Genomic DNA, 12,237 nt, shown 5'->3' on the forward strand with positions numbered 1-12,237 from the left:
ATTGTGAAACTCTTAAATTATCTTAATCGAATAAATAATCCTAATGTAATAAAACATCTTGAAATAGACCTAGATATCTGAAACAGAAACTCGAAGGATAAGAAATCCTAAAAGGTACTAATCCTAAAATAACAAACTCCTAAATAATAAACAAGTGATAAAACCTGTTATAAATAATAAACCTTACCTGGAATAATCCAATCCTAACTAATCGAAAATAAAATAAGGCAAGCAATTCTTAATCTTTCAAGTAATTTTTCCGAAAACACAGAAAGATAGAGAAATTAAAAAGACGCAGCACAAATTGCAGCACAATGAAAGTTTCGGAGCGATGAATACGATCGTATTAAACTAAATAATTTTCAAAAGTGAAATTACACTGAAACGTATATCGATGATATTTGTCATTTCTACGATTTGTTTCGCTTGATCGTGCTTCTTTTCTGATGTAAATTCAATTTATAATACGAACTAAGTTTCCTTTATTATTATTAGTCCTGCGTCTTTTTAATTCGTCACTTCTTTTATTTCAGAACAATGACGGGCTCCAAGATGCTGTTCGGATGTTTGGCGTTAATTGCTTTTCTGCATCCATTAGTTCACGTTTGTACTTCGAGTAGTACAGCTCAAGGTTTGTACTTCGAGTTGTCTTTTTCCATGCACTTCAAATTCCAATACGATCTGGTCACGTGGCCTTCGTACAATTTCGAAATTTTACCTGTTTGGTAATCGTCAATGAAAAAAGAAGTTATGCGTGACCTCAACACATTGAAATAATTTTTATGATTTTTTATTTGCCGGTTGGTCAGCAAGTTAATGGAAAAATTTCACTTAACTATTCGCGTTAATTTCTTCGGTTTAACTTTTGGGAAATGCTTCGTTAGCTTCGGGAATATTCCAACGATTCGTTTTACGTACAAAATAAGCATGATAAATATTACATCACGGTAATGTAATATCGGAATATATTAAAGGTGTAATTTTGTCCGATTAATTATAATTTATTAATAATGGATTGAAAATACAGATATTAGTTAGACAGAGAAACGATGTTTGATTAACAGGAAAACTAAATGCAACGCTCGTATTTACAACAAATAACTTGACAACTATTTGGTAACTCTCTCTCTCTCTCTCTCTCTCTCTCTCTCTCTCTCTCTCTCTCTCTCTCTCTCTCTCTCTCACTAGCAACTCTAACACTCGACAACACTCGCAACTCAATTCTAACGACTCTATGCTTCGACGTCTCGATCAACTCTGATTCTCGCAACACGCACACTTTTCGATTCGCCTTGGATAGCGAAACCGTCCTTCTTCTAACGCGTTTTTAAAACGCGATGGCGCTATCACTTTCTAAAAGCGTCGTCTTTACATTTCCGATGGCCACGGGCACATCCGACTGCCAGATATACAATGTATTATAAAAGTATCATTACCATACTTTTCATGAAAAGAGCAATTTTTCTTGATAACTATACTCTGTAACATAGATTGAAGTCGCTGATTTGATCCCTCTGATATCGTTGTCTTATGAGAGTCTCGCCTGGTCTTGATTGGTTCTGTTGACTCTTATCGTTGTGAAAAATCGATTCGTTGTGTACCTTTTTTGTATAGAGAATTATTTTGTGGTAGAATATAATGTTGTAATATTTGTGGTCTTTACTTTACTAATTTTGTCACTGAGCCGCTCTTTGTTTCGTTGAGCGATTCATATTCCGCATATATTCCGTACTTGCTTCGCTTGGTACTTTTATAATTTTCGCAGTTACAATAAAAAATTTAATTCTTAACAGATTAAAGATTTAACCTCTTGCTTTATAGTGTACAATAATTTTTTTTTTTTTTTGTATAGGTTATGTGATCCATAGTTTGAGTAAGTAGTACATATATATATATATATATTTACGTGACAAGCTTTCATTTCAATCTATATTTAAGATTAATATTTTATCAGTTTCTGTTCGTAACAACATCGAAGTAGTCAATAGGTTTGAAGAGTATAATTAAGGAAGTTATGAAGCAAGAGGTTAAGAACAAATTCTGAAAGAGGTTATGTACAACTCAGTAGTACTGCTTTACATTACTTTGCGAATTACTTTTCAAGCATAAAAATAGTTTAACAGCCACTTATAGTTACTTCCTTACCATTACATTCATTAAATTCGTTTGATTTTGTAAAAAAAATAACCACGCTGACCAGTCTCTTATTTAAAATAGAATTATTTTGTCATATATCCAACAGTTTACTTTCTCTTCGTAAATATTATTAATAATTTTATCAATTTCGTATACTTCCATCCTTCGTATAAGTGACAATGAATCAGAAGAGTTTCATAGCAATATTGAACAACATACAGTCAACTACAACACCATTAGATAACAGCAATACAATAGATTATAATTTTCTACGTGTCATTGATTCATCATCATCATTTTCCATTTTTTTAGCATATGTAAAAACGTATCTGACGTAATCTTACCTCGCTCTTTGAGTACAAAAATCCATTCAAATGAAACAAAGGGAAAAGAAATAAGAAAACAAACACTCACATACGAATCTTCATTACATAACTGTATGTACTCCTCGAGGTATAATTACTCAGACACGTTACAGCGTACCTTCTTCGTTCCCTGATGACTGATGTTGATCGTTGACGTTTATAATGAAAGAATTTCGTCAACGGCGCCATCTGGATCCCTGTTGAAAAATTAAAATAGCCGCAACAGCACCATTAAGCTCATCACCCAGAGTAGCTCTTGTTGCTGAGTCGTGGAGGAATTATTATCATCAACGACATAAACTATACCAGTTCCGGTAACGTTTTTCAGATGGTCCAGGCACTCGAACTCGCAACATCGCTCTCCAACACGGTATTTCTTGCATGTCTGTAGTAAAAAGAAATCGAATCTGATCCGTCGTATCGAGTAGTCCAGTGATTAGGGGGTTTCGGTGTTTATTGACTCTTTTGCTATATCTGTCACTATATTTTGCTATTTCCTCTTTGACTGTAGGTATCTTGAGGTCGCGATGGATGGTTTCGTTGGTAACATACCAAGGTGCGTCTATTAAGGCTCATAGCGTTTTCGATTGGAATCGTTGTAGTATTTCGATGTTGGAGTTACTTGGACAGCAACAGCTGGTGATACTGTCATACACCTCCATTTATAAACTTTCGAAAATCGATGTGACCTTCAAACTTTAGTGTATTCTGTTTCACAGCACAAAATGTTTCCGAAACGTACGTTTATTGTTACAATAAACTTGACTAGTGGCTCTGAAATACTATCCTTGAAAAAACAATGGGAAAATTGGAGCAAAAAACAGAAGGAAATAAACAAAGACCTTGTTGGTTCGTAAAAATAAAATATGCTACAGGAAAAACTTTTTCCAACGGATTGAGATGCGACAAGCTTTAAAAGCTATGACGCGAATCGAGCGTTTGTCTACAAGAGCGCATTTTCGGTGGATATATATGTCGGAGTGACATTGGGGATAGGGTTGTCGGTGTTTGAGGAGTCTTCATTGAAGGTAGCCATCGTTGCGGTGTAACGAAGATACGATTTATTGACACAGGTATGAATAACACAGGTTTGACAATCTACCACGGCGGTGAGACGTCCGCGACACTAGTGACAGTGGTCTCCGGTTCAATAACGAATCCGCGGCCAACGGGATGACAGATGGGCGTTCTCGCTGAATCTAAATCTGACTCGTAAAAATAATTGCTGAGCGTAAAGACGTTACTCTTTGGTCGACGGGAGCGCGTAAAAGAATGCCCTTCCCGTCCCGATGATGCCACAGAGGAAAACTATAATGGGGTGTGTCTAAGGACACGAGATCATCGGATTCGTCGAGGAAAGCCTTCGTTTAGGAAGTAAGGGAAATTGACGTTGCTGCTAATTGGTCAATCTCCATATCGGTGGTTAGAAAAAGATGCTAGCCGCCCTCGAGGGAAAGTTGCTAGTGGGAGACGCCGCTCGTTGAAAAATATGTCTCCCCTATCTTCCCGTAGTTGGGACAAATACTGTTTGTCTGTTTGAAGGACTTTAGTTAACTAAACCTTAAGATTTATAACGGGCCCTCGGGTTAGCTGAACATGTACTGCGGAGACGCATCGACATCTGGCAATCATCTTACTCGAAGAATAGGGTCTGCGTGTGGCGAGCCACGGGACAGAAACCGTTGGAATGTTTACTGTCGCGTGTCGCCACGAATATTTCTTTTAAGGAGAGCTATAGAATTATTCCATACCTTTGTTAGGCAAAGCGTTCATCCCTTGACCGCGGCTACGTTGGGCGACAGACTGTCACCTCGAGCCAAAGTTCACCGTCACTAATCTCGAACAATTACAATCGGATTGAATAACTACAATTGTTCAATTACAGCTATAGTAGACTCTAGGTTACAATGTTGTGGGATTATCTAAAATTCCAAAGGCACCGGTGTTCTTTCATCTCCGACATATAATTATATAATGACTCATTGAAAACCAGCTTTCATTTTTTGTTGATAGTATGGTAAGAAAATGTGAAGTTCGAACGCTTGTAACAATTGCCTGAGTTGCGTCATCCTTGGTTTTAGGAAAAGATAGGGAAGTCACTGAAGGGTGTCGCGGCTTCGATGTCTTTCGTAGCTGCGACGCGGAGGCCTCTCGGTTGTTCTTTGAACAATCGTCAACGTGGACGAACGTCAAAGCGAAACCACGCGAATTCGGCATTTCCGATAATACGGAACACTGTAAACGCGACTGCGTTGAATTCGTTCGATTAATTCCTAGCAGTATCTATAAACAGTGAACCTAAGGCCCCATACACAACTGCATACGCTAGGTTGTAAGAAATAATAGCTATATAAGTATGTAGCGGCGCATGAGTTAGAGAACGATGCAAATCGAGAGCGACTCATATTATTGTTTTGCCTCGTGACACTTACACAGTCTTGACGTACATGTAACGTCAACAAATATCTCCAACAGACTCAGGAAACCTGAACCGCCTTGCACACGACACCGGCTCCCAAAACAAAGGAATATGAATTTGGCACATAGGCATAAGATAAACGAACATCTAGAAGGGCTGTGTCTTGATCGAGTCTATCAGTCTTTCGGTAACGGTCAAATCGCACACTTGTAATCCTATTGTAATATCGTAGAATAGATTTGAATTAGAGGTCAGTTGAAAATAGAAAAAAACCGTGTACGTCGTCTTTCGTGGTTTGTTTACATCCAAGAGCGCCTAGTAACAGCGACGCGAGAAAGGATAAGCAGCGTCAAAACAGAGGTACGGTTTCATATTTCAAGGAATGGCAATCGAGAGGCCAGAGTATGTGAGCCGAAAAGTGTGTATGTGTGTGAGAGGACGAGAACAAGAACGAGCACGACCGGGCAGGAGTGTGTTGCGAGAGTCAGAGCGAATTGAGTCGTTGAAGAGTAGAGTCGTTAGAGCTAATTGAGTCGTTGAAGAGTAGAGTCGTTAGAGTTTTCGAGTCGTTGAAGAGTAGAGTCGTTAGAGGTTTCGAGTCGTCGAAGAGTAGAGTCGTGAGAATTGATAGAGTTGTTAGAGAGAGAGAGTGTGTGTGTTAGATTCGTTGTGACGAGAGTGATCAAATAACTGTAAAGTTATTTGATATAGATACGAGTATTGCATTTAGTTTCCGTTAAATATCGTTCTCTGTCCAATTTATATTTGTATATCCAATTTAATATTAATAAATTGTAAGTAATCGAAAAAAAATTTCTATCTTTATTTTTCGATATTACACTATTATAAAATAAAGGTACCTCGAACTCTGGTTCAAGAATCCAACATTTTTTTATTATTATTTTCCCATTATTTTTACGTGACATTTTGGCGATCCTGCCAGGATCCATTCGCTTCAGTGTAAACGAAGTTACGATTTCGGTCTACGGATATTATTGAAGATCGAAGGATTCGAACTACTTGTGTTATGAACTTTGGTGCCAATAATTTACCACGGTGGACCAAATCAACGGGGCCACTGTCAGCATAGAACAAATCAACAGAACGAGTTTGACACTCAAACAACACATTTGAACGCGCCACAGAGGAAAACACCGCAAGGGAACCTCATTCTACGAACTTACGTATCAAGGTGAGATACGTACAGATACACGTCCCTCGAAATCAGTTTTCGACGAAAATATATACGTGACATGTTATGTTACAACCGAACGTGAATTTCTCCCGGGAAATAGCCTGATATCGTTTATTTATGCGTCTCTCAAATACGAATTTTACTATAAACTTCGTTCAAGGCACGCCATTTTGCAAAACGATTATCGAAAGATTACTGCTTACATCGAGATCAAGAATAGATTCGCAGGAAGCTGGATGCCGCGCTTTCTTCCCGCGCTTTACTTTGAACGGTTTTGAAGATAGAATCATTGTTTAAACTTTAAACAAAGGAGTTGTCTGCTGTGTCGGCTTGTGCGAACGGTATTTTCAGCTACTGAAACACCCACTAATCTTCGCATTCCTCCTCCCATTGTTGGCAAAATATTGTCTGTCTTTGGGCAAGGCTTGCGAAATCACACAAGTCCCGCACAGAGAGGACCATTAAATACATCGTCGGGGTCAATCGAAAATTAAGAGCAATACCGGCATTGCTATTAACCGATATTCTTGCCATCATTGCATGCGATTGTAAGAGAGAAATAGCAGAACAATTTCCCTTCGAAAATTTAACCAAAGGATCGTTCGCTGTGTTGGCTTGTGCAAACGGTGTTTTCGATTATCAAAAACACCCGTCGATCTTCGCATTCCTCCTCCCACTGTTGGTAAAATACTACCCGTCTTTGGGCAAGGCTTGCGAAATCACACGAGTCCCACGCAGAGAGGATCGTTAGAATCATCCTCGATTATTAAACTCAAAAGGCAAGAAAATCATGGTAACAGAATCCATCGTAGTAAATGAATTGAGTTTCGGTTCTAACGGCAAACTACTACAGCGAAATTAAAAGAGAAGAAGAAGTCAAACGTAAAAATAAATTTATATAAAACAACGAAAAATCTCACATTCCTATCCAATCCAGCAACGCTAAAATATATATATCCGGCTAATAAAATATATATAAAGGTAATAATCTAAGCAATTCTACATTCAAATAAAAATCCGTTTAACGAGGACAAATATTTATTGTTCCCAGCTTTAATCCTCTCCCGTGCCAATATCCCTGCACATAGCAGGTTAGCCGAAAAGTGGAAATCGTATACCAGTTGCATTAAGCGTCAGTTAACGCTACCCATTAAACGAAAAAAAATAATAAAAAATAAAATATTTTGAAATAGTCCTTAGACTATTTCTGGTGGCAGCAACTACCGTATTAATTAGAAATCTAAATCAGTATTACATACACAATAATATCAATTCAGTTTATTTCCCTTCAGATTAAATTCAAACTCAAACGAAAAAAAAAAATTTTTCAGTAAAATTTAAACTTAAGATTTGATCGATTTAAACAAACAAGTTGATACGTAACATTAGAGATTTAAATTTTTGGTGGCAGCGGTGGGATCCGCTTCACGGAGGATTAAAGTTGGTTTAAACGGTTCGATTCCCTCCACAAAGAATTGAAGTTGTTACGATTATCGATAAAATATATACCTAAGAAATAATGTCGACTAAATTAGAATCGTTGGACAAAGACATGATCTTGATGTTGTCGGAAAAACTTAAAGCATGGGATGCGAATTTTCGCGACATGAGTACAACAATGAATAAATTACAAGACGATGTGCGTTCACTGAAAATAAAAAAAGAAATCAAGACACCCGTATCATCGCCGATAATTTCCCAAGCGACAATACCGATAGAAGTTAATCCCCAACCAATTAAGTTAAAAGATGCAATAGAGACAGTACCAGTGTTCGACGGACATCGACCCTCGGTATTTCGATTTTTAAGAGCATGCGAGCGCGCACGAAACATGGTTCCTAGGCATCAAGAATCTCAGTTAGTAAAATTATTAACGAATAAGCTTCGCGGACACGCATTTCTCGCCATAGAAGACACAGAAGTAATAAGTTTAAACGATTTCGGGAATAAATTAAAAGATATGTTCGGTCCGGGAAAAACGGTTAACGAATATAAAGGGGAATTAGCTACAATATTTCAACGACCAGGAGAAGATATTTTGGACTACATAGGACGCGTCAAAGATCTCAGACTGGCGATAATGAACGGGGAAAGGTACGAGTACGGCACCGTATTTCAAGATAGGATAGATCGAGACACGAGGGAAGCTTTCGTTAAGGGGCTTCCAAACGAGGTGTATTTACGAGTAAAGATAGCAGGATACCAATCCTTGGACGATGCGTACCGCCAAGCCGTGAAAGCAACACGAGAACTAAAACAAGTGAACAATAGAATTCGATACCAACATTCGACACCTTCGAATAATTATAACCGAAACAACCGCCAGAACTGGAGATTTGTACCGCCGTCGCGGAAACATCTAAACAACCCGGGAATAGAAGAAAATGTTAGAAAAGAAGCAAGAGCAATAATTTGGGAAGAAAAATGCATAAATAAATACCTCGATAGAGATCTAAATCAAAAGAGAGATGCTGATCATTTCAACCAATCAACTTTTCAATGCAAACACTATTCCGTTGCTGTGATAAGGGATAATGTCACGTAAAAATATTAAGAGGACGCACGGTGCCATAGACAGGATCATGAGTGAGAAATTTCCTGAGTTACCAAACAAGATAAATAATATTAGTGCCAAAGAACTTTCAGACGAAGCAGAAACTAGGAAATTGAACGACGAGACGACAGGCAATGCTTATCCACTGCATAATATCACAGAGATATTGGACCCGCTGGGAAGTGCGAATTGCCTCTCCACGTTCGACTTGGCAAAGATACAAAAGCAAGACTCCACGAATTTCGTGAATGTCTCAACCATAATAGGAAAAGAGATAGCGAGTGTATCTCACTCAAAAACTTCTATAAAACCATCAGAAGGAAACTTTATCGAACTCAAAGCCAAATCATTAAATTGCAAGGAAGATCACACTATAGAAAATAAAAATATAGCTATCCCTAAATCCAAAACAGAATCTATAAGCAAAAAGGTTTGTAATAAAAATTCAAAGAAAAATTCCAAATCTACCAAAAATATTCCTAAACGTTCCATACAAATAAATAATAATTTAATTATAATAAGCACTTCCAGTGAAACTATTCATCCTGAAAAGGTAGAGAAAAATAAAGGTGTTGTGAATAAAGTAAATAAAGAAGGAAAAAGGGTAACTAAGGAAAAGGATTCTAAACATTTTCAAGCTGAAGAAACGCAAATTCAACGAGCCCAAAGAAATCAAAAGGGAGAAAATAGGGAATCACCAGTTGAAGATATATATAAAAACTTGAACACGCTAGCCATTGGATTATAATTGGATTAAAAATACTTTATTGGTTACTACATCTAATATTTGACGTAGGTAACATAGTAGGTAGTGCTGATCTTATGATTCCCCCAGGAAAATATAGATGGTATCACGCTATACTATATACAAAATATTTTTGGGTTAATATGGCTGCGGCACTTTCAAAAATTTGTATTTTGAATGCTATTAGCAAGCAATTGGATAATTGGATCGATGTCAGTAAACTTGCGTCTTGGCGCAAAATAAAAACTAAAATGAAGGAAAGGAACGAAATTCTCCCCGCACGAATTAGTTTTGGACATCTAGCCAGAGAACCTACTGGTGAAGTAATAATCGAAGAGAACATGGAACCAACATACTCAGAATATCTCGAAGATCTGTTCGATAAAATTTACACCGTACAACGAATGGCAAGAGAAAATTTGATAAAATCCAAACTAAGATCAAAAGAATATTACGACCGACGAATCAACCCTCAAGATTTTAAAATAGGAGATTCGATATATTTACTAAAAGAACCTAGTAAAGGAAAATTCTCCGATCAATATACTGGACCACACAAAGTGCTAGAAATCTTGCAGAACCAAAACGTCAAGATCGAAGTAAAAGGGATTCCGCGAACGGTGCACTTAAACAAGTTAAAACTAGCGCATAATCGAAATAAACAATGAATAAAGTGATTTCAGTGGGCAACGTAGTGCGGTAGTATATGTTATAGTGCTGTTCGTCGAATAATACAGATATCGAACACCTAAAAGGAAAAAGGAAAATTATTATACGTGTTTCAATTATTGCTTAAATATAAAACGTGTTAACTTAATGAACAATTAACTAGTGAAAGTGAAAGTTACCTTGTGAACAAGTGATCAACATACAAGAAAGTGTACGTGCAAGTATAGGTTATGGATCGTTGTTCGTGGAACACAATGTACGACAGCTACCTAAAATAAGTGAATAAATTAGTTTCAATCGTCTCAGTGCAAAATACAAGGTTACTAAATGTTATAACTATATTGTGGATAAATCAAAAGGAGGTGTGACACTGTTCGTCGAATAATACAGATAGTGAACACCTAAAAAGAAAAAAAAGAAAATTATCATGTGTACTCCAATCATTGTTTGAATATAAAACGTGTTGATTCAATAAATAATTAAAAGAGTAAAAGTGAAAGTTACCTTGTGAACAAGTAATCATCATACGAGAAGGTTTACGTGCAAAATAGGTTATGGCTCCCTGTTTGCGGAACACCATGTACAACAGCCAGCTGAAAAATAAATGAACAAATTAACTTCAATTGCCTTAATGCAAAATACAACAGTACTAAATGTTATAACAATACTGTGGAAGCATGGCACTGTTCGTTGAATAACACAGATAGCGGAAACTTGAAAAGAAAAGGTTTATTACGAGTGCTCCAATTACTGTTTGAACGTAAAACGTGTTAGTTCAACGAATAACTAAAACAGTGAAAGTGCAACCTACCTCGTGAACAATTAATCACTATACAAGGAAGTGTACATGCATGAATTTCGCAGGTTAATAAGAAGAAATAAAATAGCTGATAAAGTATAGAAAGCGGTTAGAAAATAATCAAGATAGATTAATTGAGAGTTAGTAATAAATATAACCGGAGTAAAAGGATATTTTGTTATGCATTAATCTACGTAGTATTGTTATGTTATTTTGTAATGCCCAATAGCGGTCGCGCATACAATGCATTATACACATATTGAATTAAATAAATTAAACACCACCTTTATGACCACAGATATAAGACGATTGAAGGCAGCCGTAGTAAGTATCCAAGGCATATCAAAGAATCGGATGATGTTGTGGGAACGATCCAGGTAAGTGACGCAGCATCGAAAGAGCAGAATCTGAAGAATTACAGACAATGTTAATCTAACAAATAAATTTTAATCATTAATAAGGGAACTAATTCATATCATGCATAAAATAATAACAAATAGCAAGTACAAGCAATAATAAATTAATAGGGAAAATAAGAAAGGTTAATAAACACAGAAATGGGTTAGAAATTACAATGTCAATCTAACAAATAAAATTTAATCACTAATAAGGAAACTAATTCATATCATACACAAAATAATAACAAATAGCAAGTACATGCAATAATAAATTAATAGGGAAAATAAGAAAAGTCAATAAATACAGAAATAGGTTAGAAATTAATCAAGATAGACTAACTAAATATTAACAACAAGACATGACTGAACTCGGTGCAGAGGAATAAAGTTATGCTACACGAAAATAACTGGTAACACAATACACAAAACATTAACTAAATTAAACAAGACTTACATAAATGCAAGTCACGTATAATCAAAACAATGACTATTGAAATTCGGTGACAATACAATCCATGCTATCACATTAAAGTAGCACACGGTATTGACACAGACAATATCATGAAATACAAAACAATATTACAAAAACACTACTAAATAAAATTATAATGATTAACAATTAATTAGCTATTTCAACAACACGTTACTGTTGACATTAAACCAACGCCATACCAAAGAGACACGCGAGCGGCCATGTTGAAAAATTCGTCGCACATACAAATAATAGCCAATGCAATGTAATACAGCATCATAATAGCAATGTTAGGTACTAATAAAAAAAAACAAACAAAAAAAAAGAGAGAGATAAGGAAAATATATATATAATAAATAACAACTAACATAATCATAACATATTATATATATTATATTATATACAGGGATACAGTCTTCGTACAAAGGAACAGGTCCAAACGAAACTTATAAAAAAAAAAAATAAAAATAAATAATATATATATA

The 12,237-nt window shown here is 36.1% G+C and overlaps 1 protein-coding gene across 14 annotated transcripts in view; it reads right to left on the reverse strand.

The window, feature by feature from the left end:
• LOC126875500 (uncharacterized) overlaps positions 1-12,237 on the reverse strand; it is a 555,738-nt gene that overhangs the window by 100,087 nt on the left and 443,414 nt on the right. For 5 of the 14 annotated variants that reach the window (XM_050638471.1, XM_050638470.1, XM_050638472.1 and 2 more), the window contains exons 3-5: positions 11,167-11,289; positions 10,588-10,676; positions 10,263-10,484 (exon numbers count right to left, since the gene is read on the reverse strand). The gene's annotated coding sequence lies outside the window, so the exon portion shown is untranslated. Of the gene's footprint in view, positions 1-10,262; positions 10,485-10,587; positions 10,677-10,733; positions 10,797-11,166; positions 11,290-11,620; positions 12,233-12,237 lie in introns of those variants that run through there. The other 9 variants (XM_050638460.1, XM_050638462.1, XM_050638464.1 and 6 more) reach the window with 9 other exon arrangements.

The sequence above is a fragment of the Bombus huntii genome, chromosome 18, assembly GCF_024542735.1.
Source record: "Bombus huntii isolate Logan2020A chromosome 18, iyBomHunt1.1, whole genome shotgun sequence".
In the NCBI taxonomy this organism is placed as follows: Eukaryota; Metazoa; Arthropoda; class Insecta; order Hymenoptera; family Apidae; genus Bombus; species Bombus huntii.